This window comes from Stegostoma tigrinum, chromosome 8, assembly GCF_030684315.1.
Source record: "Stegostoma tigrinum isolate sSteTig4 chromosome 8, sSteTig4.hap1, whole genome shotgun sequence".
In the NCBI taxonomy this organism is placed as follows: domain Eukaryota; kingdom Metazoa; phylum Chordata; class Chondrichthyes; order Orectolobiformes; family Stegostomatidae; genus Stegostoma; species Stegostoma tigrinum.
Window position 1 is genome coordinate 19,506,356 of NC_081361.1, and position 18,327 is coordinate 19,524,682.

The 18,327-nt window shown below is 43.1% G+C and overlaps 1 non-coding gene across 1 annotated transcript; it reads right to left on the bottom strand.

Moving 5' to 3' along the window:
* Positions 1–255: 255 nt before the first annotated feature.
* Positions 256–330, bottom strand: trnae-uuc (transfer RNA glutamic acid (anticodon UUC)). Its single transcript has one exon. It is a non-coding gene; the product is annotated as a tRNA-Glu (tRNA).
* Between the last annotated feature and the right edge of the window lie 17,997 nt (positions 331–18,327).

Genomic DNA, 18,327 nt, shown 5'->3' on the forward strand with positions numbered 1-18,327 from the left:
TCCCACCCAGAACCATCCCCTACAGCTCACACACCCCTGAACACAACCAGCAATTCAGCATGGCCAACCCACCTAGCCTGCACATCTTTGGACTGTGGGAGGAAACCAGAGCACCGGGAGGAAACCCATGCACACACGGGGAGAATATGCAAACTCCACACAGACAGTCACCCGAGGTTGGAATCGAACCTGGGTCCCCGGCACTGTGAGGCCGCAATGCTAACCACCGAGCCACTGAGCCACCCCAAAATGTGCTGCACTGACCGGGAATCGAACCCAGGCCGCAGCGGTGAAAGCGCCGAATCCTAACCACTGGACCACCAGTGATGCTAACCATCTCTCAAAGACAGCAAGAACTGCAAATGTTGGAGTCAGAGTCAATACAGTGTGGTCCTGACCTGACACGTTGATTTTCTTGCTCCTCTCATGCTGCCTGACCTGCTGAGTTCCTTCAGCTCCACACTGTATTGACTGTTGTATTTATCCATCAGACCATGGGAAATGTTTGTGCATACCTGCCTGGCCTCGCAGATTTACTTCCGTTCAATGTAGAAATATTCTACCCACAACCCAACACACTGATAGATATGCAACAAGCAGCATGGTTATAGCTTCAAACATATAACCAAACATGTTCAATGGCTTAAGTAGCAGCAATGCTGATAACTTCCCTTTAGTTACCCGGAGAACTGCTTTACAGCATAGTTATAACAAAGATACACCATTATGGAAAGATAAATCAGATTTACTTGTAAAGCTTCAAGATTAACTGCTTCAACTTGAGAACGTTTCATTCCAATATTAAACATAAAGGGATGATTACCTTCTTCTTTGTTACTTTCAGTGTTTTGTGTGTCAGTATTTTGTTCTCTTTCAAGGTGCAGTTGAGGGCGGCAAATTTTGAAGCTCCATCCTGAAAATGTACATAGAAAACCAGCTATTCATTCACTGCATCTAATCTATATCTCCCATAATATCAAATGAGATAACAGAAGAGATTTCAAAACTCAAGCTTTTATTGTAAAAACATTTTACAACGCTAAAGCCTTATGTCAACATTTGGCCAATTCGAACTCAAGAGGTGATAGCCAGGCAATGATATTTGGAAGTGATATTACAATTTATCCCACGCACAATAGTTTATCACAAAACTAGTATCAATGTTTAACCCATAAAACAATCACTTGGCAACTATTTCAGATTCCCATCCAAGTGTGCAAATCAAATTGTTGGACATGGTGAAGTTGCTGCTTCAAACTGCATTTAAAATGAGGTTTCAAATTATATTGTCTGAGATTTAAAAACACAACAGTGAAAATGATGATTGCTGGCTCACTCAGGTGAAATTCACCAGACAGTCACATTTGGGGAAGTATTTTCAGAAAATACGCTATGGTATATCAAGGTGGTATCTTATCACTACACTCAGTGTCAACTAAGGATCGACAGTAAGTGTTGATATGGTGGCCTTGCGAATGGCACACCCATATAAAGTAAAGCTTAGCAAGCCATATTGCCAGAGAACATCTGTGTAATATGCTTAAAGATTAACGAACCATGCATCGATATTCACTGTACAATCTGGGAGACAGCATTATGGAAGTTAAACAACTGTCCAATCTTGAACTCAGATTTTCCCATGTATATTTATAGAAATTGACACCACAAAAGCAATCATCCTGCACAACACACGTTTTTGATTATTAAAAACAAATCTACTTTTAGATTCAAGCCAGATATGAAAAGTAATTTGGAATTCTGCACTGTGCACCAATAGCAAACATAATAAACAAGGTGTGACAGCAGCACCGTAGAAATTATGGAGCCAGCAGATGGACAGCAATGCAAAAACATCGTCAACCTCAACTCGAACTTTCAGCAGTATGAAAAACGGAGTGTCTGTCAAATTGTTAACAACCCAACATGAATGCTGCATTTCGTCCTCTTCAAGTACCACCTTCAAACTGCTTTGATTTAATCTAAGAATGATTCAACAGAAAACTTGCATCTTGCCTCCTTACTGTCCTGGACACACTGGTTTGGTCAAGTGACACCAAAATGTTTATAACTAACAAATTATTTTGTTACTTTGTATAATTCAGGAACAAAATGACTGGGCAAACAGCATGACAAACAGAGTGAGGAGGAATGTCTCGAAACCTGGTAAAACAATATGCTTTTTGAGAAGGTTTTTGAAGTTAGTTTGAAATGTCAGTGGTGGTCCAAGCTAGTTGAAACTAAATAGTTGATGTCTGAAATGCTCAACAAACAAAGCAATGTGATTATCTCTCAGTTCCAATGCAGAAAATATTTATTACCGCAGAGAACAATAAAAGGAAGACATGCTAATTGAACAAAAACACTAACGAGAACCAATTAAAGCTATTCGTGTTTTGCCTTGGCTTTTATTAATTACGAGGCCCTCCAAGTGTGCAAATCAAAAGAAAAGAAAACTGACATATATCCTGCTTTTAATATCATTGTGCAAGTGTTCAAACTTCCAAGATAACGAACACTGAGAAAGATAATCTATGAAGGTTGCATCATGACAGAACGATTTTGGAAGACTTGAGCCAAGTTAGACCATCCATATGTAATACATGTATCCCTTGTTGCATTATTGATTCACAGTATTTGTATGCATTCAGACACCAATGTAATTCATTGTAGATATTTTGCTTGAAAATACCTATAATGCCCTGAATATCGATGCACAGTGCCAAATGCAAACGCTTACCTGTTTTTCGCGCTGGCTACTTGTCATTATGTTGCCATCTTCGGAGATGAGATTTGAAAGATCTTCAAATGTTGCCTTTGTGCTCCTAGTCAAGAGAATATAACAAATTACTCTTGACAGAATAGAGTCAAGATTGCAAACAGCTGACATGGAATCTGACAAATAAGCAAGTCATACAGACAGTGAAGGGCAGTGAAGCATTTTTCAAACAATTGCAGTTATTTTAATGAAACAGTTCAGATATGTTTTGACACATCTCTTTGGCAGGTAGAATTTGAACCCAAGAGATATTGGGAACTGCAGATGCTGGAGAATCCAAGATAACAAAGTGTGGAGCTGGATGAACACAGCAGGCCAATCAGCATCTCAGGAGCACAAAAGCTGACGTTTCGGGCCTAGACCCTTCATCAGACAGAATTTGAACCCAGATTATTTCAGCCCAGAGATGGAGATGTTACCACTGTGCCACAAAAGCCCTTCATTGCAGTAGTTTTAGGAAATCTCATCACAGCAAGTGAGATTTCACCTCCAAGCTGCCTCAAAATAACAATCATGATCAAATCGTCTACGGCACAGGAATATAAACTACAAGTGCGCACTTCAAAGAGGTCTCGACTGCTTTCTTGGGTGATTAAAATAATTGTGTTCTTTGTATTTCAGGTTCCTATACAAACCTCCAGTTCATATCACCCCGTCACAGCACATCCACAGGAAACTGTCTTACGTTACATCCAACAGCAGATCAGTTTTGGAACACAATAGTTCAATATTTTAAGCTGTCAAACAGTTTTCTTTTTCCACTGTAGAAAATTAACTCCTCACTCCTTAGTGAAAGAATGAAAGATTCTGCCAGTAAGCCAACTGTTAGGATTGCACTGTAGTGCCTCTGGTAATCCTGTCAACACATCTGGAGTGTGAAGATCACTTTGGCAAGTAAACTTGGAGGTGAAACCTGCAAATTCCTACCACATATTTATTAAAAATAATGACACGGCTTTTTCAGAAAAATGACTCACTTTGACACGGCTGCCCAAGTCTTCTGAAACTCTAAGATGTTATTTGCTTGCAATGCACGGGTAATTGCACACACTGAAGAGAAATTTCCCAAAATCCGACATTCCTGTGAGAACATAAAACATGAGTTCTGTGGGAAAAACAGTGGCTCCCCATGACCCAATACCTCAGACATTAAAATGTTCCATCAGAAAAACGTGATCTGCAAAAATAACAGCATTAACAAACGACTTTGTGGGGGCAAAAATTCCACAAATCTTAGCGACTTAAAACTTGATCTTCATTTTTTTTTCCCTCTGAGACATTTCACTCTCTGCCAACACTTGACTCGTTAGACATGGTTACTGACGCCAAAGCAAAGATTCGAATGAATAAGTTGGAGACACGGCCATCTGAGTGGTGGAAGTGGCGAAGTTAGGGAGCTGGAGACGGGTAATCATCTGTGTTATATCCATTGTATTCATCTGATAAACGAATGACAGATTACATTTTCTGCCAGCATAGGAGGGCAGGGCCTGACACATGAGATAATCATTCAAGGAAAGCGTACAAATCAGAAAATTGAGTCTACTTTTATGAATCACAATGTTATTGAGACTGAGTTAACTAATCGTAGTGAGGATAGCATGTGAATGTCCTTCATCTGCCTGCCCCACGGAGACAGGGAGAAGAATAGAACAAATCAAACCTCCCTTCCACAAGCATAAATTTGAACTTTGTAGGGAGGGGCCGAGGGGCAGGAGAGTAGGAAGCCTGCAATTGTTTGTTCTCAACTCTCAAAACCACTTCTGCTTAGCGAGGAAGGCCAAGGAGGGAGAGGGTCATTAGACCATATTGGCTTTATGTGGATGTGCCTCACTGGGCATCATTAGATAGATGCCTTATCTGATTAAGTCCAGCAGGTAAGATCTCAAGCCCACAGTCTTCCGGCTTGAGGGCAACAAAGGCTGCTGCAGTAAAAAGTAAGTGACGGAGGACACTTCAACATGGATAAGTCCCCTCATCAACTATTGTCAACTCAAATGACAACCGGAAGAGCCAGCCAAGTGATCACTGGAAGGTGGCAACTCATCTTCAGAATGGCCTTTGACAGCACCAGTTTCTAGGTCGGCACGGACAGCCTGTCAGGAGCTCATGTATCCATGTCTATGACTGGGTGTCTGCCTCCATTCATTTCAACTTCTCTGGATTGTGAAACTGGAGACAGACATCAATGCCTTAAGATTCTTTACGAGTCCAAATCCATGCAGGCAGCGTTGCCAAGAGCCAAACCAGATTTGTCACAAATACCTGGCAAAGGTCTAATTATGAATCTTCATTCCCAACCTTTCGAATGACTAAATATTTTATGGTCACATGAATATGGGAAATTTCAATGATAATACACTTTTGTTGCTATGATCCAGTGCCATTTTGGATGATAAAATGAATATGAATAAATTACTTAATTCACTTAATTAGTTAATTACTAGCTTCCTGTCTTGATTCTTTCCAAATGTACTCGTGGGAATGCCACATATTGATGACAAAGACAAGCCTGATATCAGGTATGACAGCCCTTCCTCATCCTTTTCCCAATTGCTGATTAAAATGCAAAGACAAATTCCTTTTGCAAACACATAAGATACAGACAACCAGGCAAGTTACTGAAGGGCCGTCATACGGGCATATGGAATGCAGAAAACTGAGAATAAAATTTACAATGTGTCATAAATCTGATCACTGCTCGGAAGGGAGGCAAGCAACATTCTGTAATGCCTAATAAGTAACTTTGTGTTTGAAGGGCCACTAAAAATCTGAAATCAGTTTACTTTATTTCTCCACAGAAATATTTTTGATGAGAAAGAAAACTTTAATATTTCAATGCAACTGTGAACTGAGGCATGAACTATTAGCAGCCAACTCTATGGAAATTACAAATGCTAGGATTTGCCATGAAGCATTCAATTCTAATTCTGCTCGTCAATTCGAGAGGCTTTCAAACCCTAAACATCTCAACACATCGTAGGAACTGCTTGCTCTCTTCCACCATGTTTGTTTCATGCACTGAGTGCTTTACCCTGTCATAAAGGTTAAAAATCACGAAAGAACAAGTGTACCTTGGCAACATCAATCCACTTCTCAATGATTTTCGCCCTCTGCCGTGGTTTTAGCTGCTGAGGCCGACTGATGGTGCTGGTGACACAATTCTTAACGTTATTGAACTGTGCCACGATAGCCCAGACGGTTGATGCTCGATCTGGTTGTTCAGCCCAGATGGACCCTAAACATTCGCTGGGCACAAGTTTCTTAAAAAGATCCTGATCAAAAATAAAAAGGAAACAAAGATTACATATATTAGCAGTACTGTGGTTGAAGGAATGAACTACAAACAAGGTTCTTCCATTCATGAGTAAACTCATTCTGCTAGTTTTCATTTGTACATTCAAAACTGCACAAGCTACTTTGTCAACAACTGAGTACATAATACACACATTGATGCCCAAGGTGCATATAGGTTGTACAAACAGGTCAACAGCCTTGAGTTTTCAGTCATCTCCTTCTTATTTGTAGGTTAGATTCTAAATCACAAGTTATCTCCACCCTGCTCCGACTGCTGGCTCCGTGCACACCATCAATGCACGGCTTTGTTGGCAATAGTCACTCCTCCTGATGCTCAGCCATGGTGGTCCATAAGCTAGACAGACTGGCCATCAGGAAAGTGCTCCTGCATCATGTCCACTTCTCACATCAAGGCAGATTGACAGAACACAATGGCTGCCGCACCCCGTGTTGGTTAAGTACACCTCAACGACAACACCTCCCCACTGTTGGTTTCATGCTGAAGCTGAATGTTGCCAAACATCCAAGCCTGTCAATTGGTCATTCTGTTTGCATTGTCTCCTCTTGCCTCCCTCTTCAAGGCTAACAACTCCCACAAACAATTATGCTCCGAGTGTCAAACTTAACACAAACTCAGAAACCATGGAGTGGGAAACTGCTGCGTATTTATGCAAGCATGGTGCACTCTCACTTTTAACACTCCGATCATGTGACAATGATGTCATCGATTATTTCAGGCAGGGAACAGCTGAGGCTAACCTTCCGCCCTCTACAGTAAACTAAATAATAAATCTCCTGTTTCAGCCTCCTGGACCTGCCTGCAACAGGAACAACACAGGCGACCAGAATCAAAAACACTGCCTTGACATTCACCAGGTCAAACAACTGATTTGAAAAGGAATCACTGATCTCATTGCCGACCTCACTGCTTCAAGGAAAGAAAAGCAGCTATGTTCCTCTACAGACACCAATATAGGTTGTTTCCCATCCAAAATGTCTGTTGTCATCATTGTGTCACATGATTAGACTCGAAGTGTCAGAATGTATACACACGTACAACAGAGACTGCAATGAAAACAGATGTTAACTTTCTAACTCTGTGCAGAAAAGCAGCGATCCATAACCAACTCGTACGTTTGACAAAAAGTTCACTTGCAGATTAGATATGCGCACCCCTGCTCTCAACACTGACAATTGCTCAGGCTTTTTGAGACCTCGAGGACTACTTACATTCTCGAGTCACACCCAATGCTGTCATATAGACCACAGTCCCATTTGCTCAAAGCTGAGCTTCCATTTGAAGCCAAAGCCTATGACCAGACCCAGACAGAACACAAAATTTGAGTCAGCAATCCTTCGCCTCATTTCGTAGAGGTAGGCACCAAGCCACCTTGGAGACTAGACTGGAATAGCCTGATCTCGTGGCTGATTCCATTCCAGGAGATCTCTGCAAACACCAAAGTTGTCGTACTGGACACTTCGAACAAAATCACTGGGTTCATGTAGGAACAGTGACTGTTCTGGTGAAACATTTCAACTTTTACCCTGAAATACTATTCATTTTGGAGAGATTCTACACGAAGTTACGAAGGATTTTCAGTGCTCTCCCTGCTCACTTAATTCATGTGACATTCATTTAAAAAAATAGGCGAGTGCTGAAGTCTTCATCGACAGGTATTTCAAGCTCAAGACTGAAGTTACATTTCAAACAAGACACTTTGACATCTTGGACGACTGCATTATGAAGGCAATTCAGTTATAATGACTGGTGGAGCGGAAATAGCATTCAATAATATGGTGAGATTCGGATGCTTACTGCTTACTGAAACACCGCATTGAGAATGACTGCGAAAGACAGGTCTCAACAGAATAGACCCAGATTCCTAGATAATAAAATGTGAGGCTGGATGAACACAGCAGGACCAGCAGCATCTCAGGAGCATAAAAGCTGACATTTCGGGCCTAGACCCTTCATCAGAGAGGGGGATGGGGTGAGGGTTCTGGAATAAATAGGGAGAGACGGGGAGGCGGACCGAAGATGGAGAGAAAAGAAGATAGGTGGAGTGGAGAGTATAGGTGGGGAGGTACGGAGGGGATAGGACAGTCCTTGGAAGACGGAAAGGTCAAGGAGTTGGGATGAGGTTAGTAGGTAGGAGGTGGAGCTGCGGCTTGGGGTGGGAGGAAGGGATGGGTGAGAGGAAGAACAGGTTAGGGAGGCAGAGACAGGCTGGGCTGGTTTTGGGATACAGTGGCGGGAGGGGAAGAGCTGGGCTGGTTGTGTGGTGCAGTGCGGGGAGAGGATGAACTGGGCTGGCTTTGAGATGCGTTGGGGGAAGGGGAGATTTTGAAGCTGGTGAAGTCCACATTGATACCATTGTGCTGCAGGGTTCCCAACCGGAATATGAGTTGCTGTTCCTGCAACCTTCGAGTGGCATCATTGTGGCACTGCAGGAGGCCCATGATGGACATGTCATCGAAAGAATGGGAGGGCGAGTGGAAAAAGCTCGCGACTGGGAGGCGCAGTTGTTTATTGCAAACCGAGCGGAGGTCTTCTGCAAATCAGTCCGCAAGCTTCTGCTTGGTTTCCCCAATGTAGAGGAAGCCACACCGGGTACAATGGATACAGTATACAACATTGGCAGATGTGTCGGTGAACCTCTGCTTAACATGGAAAGTCATCTTGGGGACTGGGATAGGGGTGAGGGAGGGGATGTGGGGGCAAGTGTAGCATTTCCTGCGGTTGCAGGGGAAGATGTCGGGTGTGGTGGGGTTGGAGGGCAGTGTGGAGCGAACAAGGGAGTCACAGAGAGAGTGGTCTCTCCGGAAAGCAGGATACAATGCATCATCCTCCGAAACTTCCGCCATCTACAGTCCAACACCACCACCCAAGACATTTTTCCATCCCCACTCTTGTCTGCCTTCCGGAGAGACCACTCTCTCCGCGACTCTCTTGTTCGCTCCACACTCCGCTCCAAACCCACCACACCAGCACCTTCCACTGAAACCGCAGAAAATGCTACACTTGCCCCCACACCCCCTCCCTCACCCCATCCAAGGCCCCAAGATGACTTTCCATATTCAGCAGAGGTTCACCTGCACATCTGCCAATCTAGTATACTGTATCCATTGTACCCGGTGTGGCTTCCTCTACATTGGGGAAACCAAGTGGAGGCTTGGGGACCGGTTTGCAGAACACCTCCACTTGGCTCGCAATAAACAACTGCACCTCCCAGTCGCGAGCGTTTTCCACTCTCCCTCCCATTCTTTAGATGACATGTCCATCATGGGCCTCCTGCAGTGCCACAATGATGCCACCCGAAGGCTGCGGGAACAGCAATTCATATTCCGCTTGGAAACCCTGCAGCCCAATGATGTCAATGTGGACTTCACCAGATTCAAAATCTCCCCTTCCCTCACCGCATCCCAAAACCAGCCCAGATCGTCCTCTCCCCCCACTGCATCCCAAAAGCAGCCCAGACTGTCTTTGCCTCCCTAACCTGTTCTTCTTCTCAACAATCACTTCCTCCCACCCCAAGTCGCACCTCCATCTCCTTTCTGCTAACCTCATCCCACCTCCTTGACCTGTCCGTCTTCCCTGGACTGTCTCATCCCCTCCCTACCTTCCCATCTATACTCTCCTCTCCACCTATCTTCTTTTCTCTCCATCTTTGGTCCGCCTCCGCCCTCTCTCCCTATTTATTCCAGAACCCTCACCCCATCCCCCTCTCTGATGAAGGGTCTAGGCCCCAAATGACAGCTTTTAAGCTCCTGAGATGCTGCTGGTCCTGCTGTGTTCATCCAGCCTCACATTTGATTATCTTGGATTCTCCAGCATCTGCAGTCCATTATCACAGACCCAGATTCCTGTTTACTCACAGCATCCATAAAGGTCAGCTGCTCTGCAATGCAGCGTGATGGGTAGCAGAGGAGCTTTTCGTCCACTTCTTCGATGGTTCCTTCATGTTCTTCTCCCACGTAGAACCCAAGTCTTCCAGGGTAGCCTTCTGCGTAAGTGAAGATAGATATTTATTTTGTGCCCAAAGTTCTCATTGCTCCAAAACATCTTACTCACTTGTGACTAGAAATCGTCCATTAATTTACAACAGTTAGCTCACATTTATAGTTTTAAATCTCAATTTGCTGAATTTAATGTGATATTGCAGTGAAACCCTCCTGTTGGAAGCATTTCAATTGCAAAAGAAATTGTATTTATTGACAGATTCCCATTCCAATTTCTTGCCAAAGGAAATCTTAAAAATCTCAAGTTCTTGTTTTACAATAACCTGCAAAATTATTCAATCATATTAGAAAATAAAATGTCATTGACAGCAACAGTTAAAAAGGAAATTGTCCTGAAAGACTCATTCAATGCTGCTGGGTCTTAGCAGACCATATTACAGAGTCCGTTCTATGCAGAATTTGGTCTTGTACATCATGAACTCAGTACAGCGGTATTCACTCAGCAATACTTGGCTTAACCAAAATTTTTGGATCTACTTTTGAAGCTTGTCAAAGGAAGCCCAAATGAACTAAACCCTGAGACAGATGGCTAAGCCCTCCACGAACTGACAGGGAGACACCATGAATTTGACAACGTCAGATGACCACTCAAAATGGAGGCTCTTGAGGCACATTGGTAGTGTTCCTATTTCCGAACCAAGTGGCCTTGGGCTTAGTCTCACCTGCTCCACAGGCATGTAGTAACCAACAAGGGCTCTTGTGCTGTAGTGCTAGTGTCAATAACAATGAGCCACGAGGCCTGGCTTCAACACCCACCTGCTACAGTGTATGCGTTAACATGTGTGAACAAGTTCGATTAGAAAAACATCTTGCTACTCAAAATGAACAGCTTTACACATCATGTCTAAACAAATTCAGACACACCGCCGACCCCACCCATTGATTCTTTCACTGATGTCAAAGTATCCAAATGGTTGGTATCTGTCTAAAATGGTGCTCTTCTACGGTCAATGATTACTACTGCACAACACTGATCTTTGGGACCACTGGTAATCTCGGATCTAAATGGTCATTTTAACAAATTAATTTCATCAGAGTCCATCGCAGAAAAAGATCTTAACTTTCATCATAACTCAGTCATTTGAATTACCATTAAGCTGCAGCGTTAACAATTTATTCTGGCAGCTATGTGAGCTATTTATAGAGATGTTTCACTTTGAACCCCAAATTACAAGAGAAAGCAGCGAAGTTGCCAAAGGCACTTGTGCTGATCCAAATGAATCCATCTATTGCAATCTCATTTCTCTGTACTGTGAGGTATTGCAGTGAAGCAAACGTAATCCGAATAGTTTGCAGTGCATTCATGTTAACTTTGGAATTCAACTGACATGAACAACCACATCCCTCTGAATACAAACTTATCAAAAGACATTCTGAATTTAGTTTTCCGATCAAACTGGTTAACTTCACACCTTGCCACATTGTATTCCTTCTGCTGCAATTTCTGCCCATTTATCAAAACTGTCTGCAGCCTCTTTTCATTCTCACAGCCACAGATGAAGAGTCAGAGATGGAGCAGTTGAAGGTGAAGAGAAGGACAGAAAGTGGAAACAAGTTCAATAAAGGATAATAAAATGTGAGGCTGGATGAACACAGCAGGCCAAGCCGCATCTCAGGAGCACAAAAGGTGACGTTTCGGGCCTAGACCCTTCATCAGAGAGGGGGATGGGGGGAGGGAACTGGAATAAATAGGGAGAGAGGGGGAGGCGGACCGAAGATGGAGAGTAAAGAAGATAGGTGGAGAGGGTGTAGGTGGGGAGGTAGGGAGGGGATAGGTCAGTCCAGGGAAGAGGGACAGGTCAAGGAGGTGGGATAAGGTTAGTAGGTAGCTGGGGGTGCGGCTTGGGGTGGGAGGAAGGGATGGGTGAGAGGAAGAACCGGTTAGGGAGGCAGAGACAGGTTGGACTGGTTTTGGGATGCAGTGGGTGGGGGGGAAGAGCTGGGCTGGTTGTGTGGTGCAGTGGGGGGAGGGGATGAATTGGGCTGGTTTAGGGATGCTTGGGGACCGCTTTGCAGAACACCTCCGCTCAGTTCGCAACAAACAACTGCACCTCCCAGTCGCAAACCATTTCCACTCCCCCTCCCATTCTCTTGATGACATGTCCATCATGGGCCTCCTGCACTGCCACAATGATGCCACCCGAAGGTTGCAGGAACAGCAACTCATATTCCGCCTGGGAAACCTGCAGCCATATGGTATCAATGTGGACTTCACCAGTTTCAAAATCTCCCCTTCCCCCACTGCATCCCTAAACCAGCCCAGTTCATCCCCTCCCCCCACTGCACCACACAACCAGCCCAGCTCTTCCCCCCAACCCACTGCATCCCAAAACCAGTCCAACCTGTCTCTGCCTCCCTAACCGGTTCTTCCTCTCACCCATCCCTTCCTCCCACCCCAAGCCGCACCCCCAGCTACCTACTAACCTCATCCCACCTCCTTGACCTGTCCGTCTTCCCTGGACTGACCTATCCCCTCCCTACCTCCCCACCTACACCCTCTCCACCTATCTTCTTTACTCTCCATCTTCGGTCCGCCTCCCCCTCTCTCCCTATTTATTCCAGTTCCCTCCCCCCATCCCCCTCTCTGATGAAGGGTCTAGGCCCGAAACGTCAGCTTTTGTGCTCCTGAGATGCTGCTTGGCCTGCTGTGTTCATCCAGCCTCACATTTTATTAACAAGTTCAATAAACTTTTCCAGTTGGTGACAATAGCAAGCATCAGCTTTGATGGATTGGAATAAGAAATTCAAGAGACATGGCTGGAATAATGTCTGCTACACATCTCAATTTAAAAAAAACACAGCATTTTGGGGTTCCGTGCAAGCATTCATAGCAATGCCTTCATTGCACAGGAAGTGAGTTGCATTACATCAGATGAAGTTGAAATACAGGCTGTTGAGAGGAAGGTCATGTTCAGCAAGGGAACACAGGTGTGATAAATGGCGATTGGTTGGGCAGCCATTGGAGGGAGCGGCAGAGAGCTCCAATACTGTCCTGGTGAGGGACGGAATACAGACGGAGTAGATGTCCATGAATCAGATTTACACTACAGGAATAGCACACTATAATCTTTCAGAGATATATTTAAAGTAAATTCCCAAACTGCCTTTTGGAGCCAAACAGAACATGCTTTCACCACCGCACCGATAAAAACACTGCCCCACAATTATTTCCCCTTGCCTTATGAATTAAAACCACTGTTTTTGCATCATAAATATAAATCTTACTGAACATTTCTTTCTCTGCACTTTCATCCTCCAGAAACTGACTGTGAAGATTCTGGGCCCGTTTTTCAGGGTCTGACCCCGGCGCTGTCTGCTTTAGGTATGTGAGGACTTTATTTAGGCAAGCATAACTTGAGCCTTGTCGGAAGTCTTCAGGGTGCTGATTCAACCAGAATTTCAGGATTTCAGCAATAGCACTGGAAATGAAGTCAGAGTTAATACTGTTCATCAGGGAAGCAAAACTCTTGGGAAAAAAAACCTTCAAATTATACAAATATAAATGCAATAGATTAAATTTGGAATACAGAGTCAATGTGATGGCACAGAAGAAGATGAACTGCTCTCTTGAATTGCTGCAGTGCACACGGCAATGGTAAACCTGCCATGCCATCAGCTAAGGAGCGTGGCACTTGGACCCAGTGACAAAGGAATGACTGTCCAATTGAGAATTGTGCTGGTCATGGATAGAAACTATATGTTGGCCATGTTTCCAAGTTTTCTTCTTTGTAGATTGCACAGATATACTTAAGGCTCATTGCAAAATGATTTCACATGCATCTGAGGATACTTATTACACCAGCAGGATTTCCTGGCATTTCGATGCTGCTTTTCCACCAGTAAGGAGAAAGTGAGTTGAAAAAATAACGTTGTAAAAGTCAAAGAGACAAATCAAGTGAACAAAGAAAAACACCAAGATTATGATGATTTGTTTGCCTGTGTTCTGGGAGTTGCATTGCCAATGCTTGGATACCCCAGTAACATGGCAAAGTCGGGTCTAGCTGGGGATGGCTCATGAAATTCTCCAAAATACTCAGCTTGCAATTCACTGATTTAACGACCTGGTTAATACTGAGAGGGAACATTGCATTATTTCACAGGCAAATCAATGGTTACTTTTTGGCAACAAGACATCAGCTGCACACAGAAGTCATCACAACACTGAAATAGAACCCCTTGCACAGAAAAAAACTCCTCATGGCACTTCACAGCAGGGGAGCCATACAAAAACTGACATCAAAGGAGGAGATTTTCATACAGGTGACCAAACGTTTGGCCAGAGTGACATTTCGTGAGCATCTTAAAGGTGAGAGATGGTGATGTTAAGAGGAAGGAATTGCACGCCTGCAAAAAAGTATCAAGAGATGCACAGCTCTCAGGATTTGGCAGAACAGGAAAGTTCCAGGCAAAGTTTGGGACCTCAAATAATTCCAGACAGTAGCAAAGTGAGAACATGAGGGATGTGAGCACAAGAACTTCAAGGTATTTGGATTTCATAGATTCAGGAAACAGGAATGCAAGCTCGATTATTGCAAAACATACAACAGCAACAAGGAGTGGGAGGGCACCAATGTCCAAGGACACCACAAACAAACCACACAACAAGTATATGACTGCACTAGAAAGTGGTTTAATTCCATTTCCAACATTCACATGAAGTTTGCAGGATAACTTGTCATGAAGTGGTGTGAAGAGGGAAGCCATTCCTTCAATAATGCATCACTACTGCAAACTCGACAAATGACAATCCTCAGAACTGGAAGGGTCACCGGACCTGAAGTATTATCGCTGTTTTTACATTCACAGATGCTGCCAGAACTGCTGAGCTTTTCCAGCAACTTTGTTTTTGTCCCTGATTTACTGAATCCACAGATTTGTTTCTGTTTTCAGTTTGCTTCTTTCATGTGTTTTTTATGGTCTGGAGTGCTGTTTGCCATCTAGTCTGGGTGACTGGTGTTTTTGTTGAAAAAGTCTCTATATTGTTTTACAGGATGCTCTGGCTCTCCAGCAATTCTTCTCACATTCTTAAATTCCAAATTATAAATACAATTTAACTACATGTTAAATCAAACTTACTTATTCATGATTGCTTTCTTTTCTGCAGATCTGCATTTGTCCAAATCTGGGAAGTTCGATCTTTGAAAGTGTACGCTTCTGCAATTGATCACAAGCCACAAAACAAAAAGCAAATTAAAATGGTGGTTGGGTCGGTAATTGGTGGCCAGCCATTGAAAAAAAAATGACGTCTCAAAGTGCAGCATTTCAAACCCTGATCAGCTCATTTTAATTTAAACAAGGTCATGCTGCAAATGTAAAACTGCATAAAATATTGAATCCGTCTTTAAAATTCCCAGGAAATTTACAAGAAATGACCTTGAGGGCCAAAGCAGCTCGCCAGCAGTGGTGGCGGCAGCTGGGAACAGGGAGAAGGACCAGGCGCAAGGAGTGAAGCCACCTCTTCAAAAGCTTACATTTGCTACCGAGTCCAGAAATTTCTGTCTGAGATCAACTCAACACCTTCACATGCAACTGCTGCTTGTGCTTCACTAAGTGCTTCGCATTGCTTCTTCCTCGGGATTAGGGAGAAACTATGCAAATAACTGAGAAGCTGTTTCTTCATCAATGTGCCATGATCTGGAGTGATTTCCGTGTTTTTAATTCTGTGGTATGTCTGACACAGTCACACAGCACAGAAACATTTTCATCTTCATCAAGAGATTTCTGATGATCTAACATATGGCCACCAGCTCTCCAGGGATTCCCTTTTGACATTACTGTGGTGCAAATGAAACATACACATGCTCATGCATTGGATCAAACTCACTTCTTGACTGTCACTTTCTTCTCCTGTGAAATTAAATCCTTGCTTTCAATGTTTTCACACCTACAATTGAACATGAAGAACAATTTACAACACTTCAAGCAAACAGTTTCATCGACAATTCAATCCATTTGAATGCCCATGAAAACTGAAGATTCGGAATGACAAGCCTTCATCAGATGGTTCTATTAAGCAGGTTACACTCTAGATGGTGAAGATTCCTTAGCATAAAATGTTAGCCCCAAATGGTGCTCCCCAACTTGTATTCAAATTTACTTGCTGCAAATGGCTTCTGGCCCCTTTTGAAATTGGCCCTCCTCCAAATCAAAATTATTCAGGATTGCTCATTGTTCTCTTCTATATCCAAACAAAACATCTTATGATACAGTGATCAGTGCTTCCTTAAATGATCCATGTTTGATATTCAATGCACTGTGAGTATGCAGACTAATTATGAAGGTGGTACTGCAGGTTGAAGATATCGTCAGGTTTCTGAACTTTAAAAATAAGAGCATCGTATGCAAAACAAAAAAGATATGACAAATCTTTATAGAAAATGCTGATTTGCCCTCAACTCTAGTCTTTCTAAACCACGCTTCAGGAAGAGATTTGACAGGGTTGTACGAAACATTCACAAAAATAGTACCAGAGGTGACAAACTAGACAACATTGTGGAGATAACAAGGTGTAGAGCTGGATGAACACAGCAGACCAAGCACCATCAGAAGAGCAGGAAAGCTGATGTTTTGGGCCAAGACCCTTCTTCAGAAATGGGGGAGGGGATGGGGTTCTGAAATAAATAGGGAGCGAGGCAGAGGGAAATAGAAGATGGATAGAGGAGAAGATAGGTGGAGAGGAGACAGACAGGACAAAGAGCTGGGGATGGAGTCATTAAGGGTTTTGTGGAAAAGGTAGGGCTTCTTGTCTTGGAGAAGACTGTGAAGAGATTTTACAAGTGTTCAAAATCATGAGGGATTTGGTGGGACTGGATAAGAACAATCAATATCTTGTGATAGAAGAGTTGAAAAGAAAACGACACCGATTCAACATGTTCAACAAAAAAAAAATGGTGACATGGATTATTTTTTAAACAGCACAGTGAGGAAGTGAGACATTCTGCCTAATAGTGTGGTGAATGCAGCTTCAACTGAGGTCTTCAAAAGGGAAGTACAATTTTCTAAATCAATGGTTTGGTACTATTACATAGGAGTGAATGTAGGCCGGTTCCTCTTTGAAAGCTATTACAAACATTATCAAATCATTGCCTCTGGGCTGTTACCATGTGATGGTTGTATAACATTGCACAAACGGCCAGCTCCTCAGCTGTTTCCTCGCGTTTTGTCACATTCTGAATAATGATTAATTTAGTCATACATGTAATTAAACTTACTCAGCAATTATTTCGTTTGCTCCTGAGGAACCTCCAAATCCATTTTGTTCACCATTTGTACTCTCAGTTTTTCCAGAACTGCAATTGATGAAAGAGAACAAATTGAGTCATTTCGAACAAGCAAACTCATCCAGAATTAAATCCAACCCAATTTCACAAAAAATATCACTGTCTTGAAAGATGGATTATTCTGACTTCCACAGGATGTCCACATGTCATCACAATGAGGCAGTGCTGGAGTGGGGTTTGGAAGAGACAGAACAGGGCAAAAAGAAGAGCAAACCATTTCTTCACTGATAGTCAATTCTGGGCTCTGCAAGACCTTGATACTGAAAGACAAGCAAAATCCAATCTAACATTGAAAAGCTTTGCTAATAAAATGTGAGGCTGGATGAACACAGCAGGCCCAGCATCATCTCAGCAGCACAAAAGCTGACGTTTCGGGCCGAGACCCTTCATCTGCTGTGTTCATCCAGCCTCACATTTTATTATCTTGGATTCTCCAGCATCTGCACTTCCCATTATCATTGAAAAGCTTTGAATGCTTTATGCTCATTCAACATTATCTAATTTCATAAAATCAGCCAAACATTTCAGAACCAGTCAAGCAGTTGCTTCACATCATTGCTATCATCTGGATTGGTGTTCACTGCTCTGTCAATGGGATGCTTTCCAGAGGCAATCCCGACATCATCTTCCACCAACTGCCAACAGTTTCCTTTCACATTATTAGATCCCAAATACTGGGCAACAGGTTTAATCTGATAACAGATCAAACGGACTTGCTAATTGCTCCTTTCGCTTCTGAATAACTTAGATTTCCACCTAGTTCACAGTGTGGCATGTCAACATTTTCACAGCTGCAACTGGTCATAAAGCACCAGTTAAATCATTTCAAATGTGCACATAATCACAATATTAATTTCTGGCACTTCTTATCAACACTGGGATTTTTGGCTGTGAGAGGGAGCCTGTGGGCAGATAAGGAGTAAAGAGTTCAAATAAAGAACCTCTGCACACGGG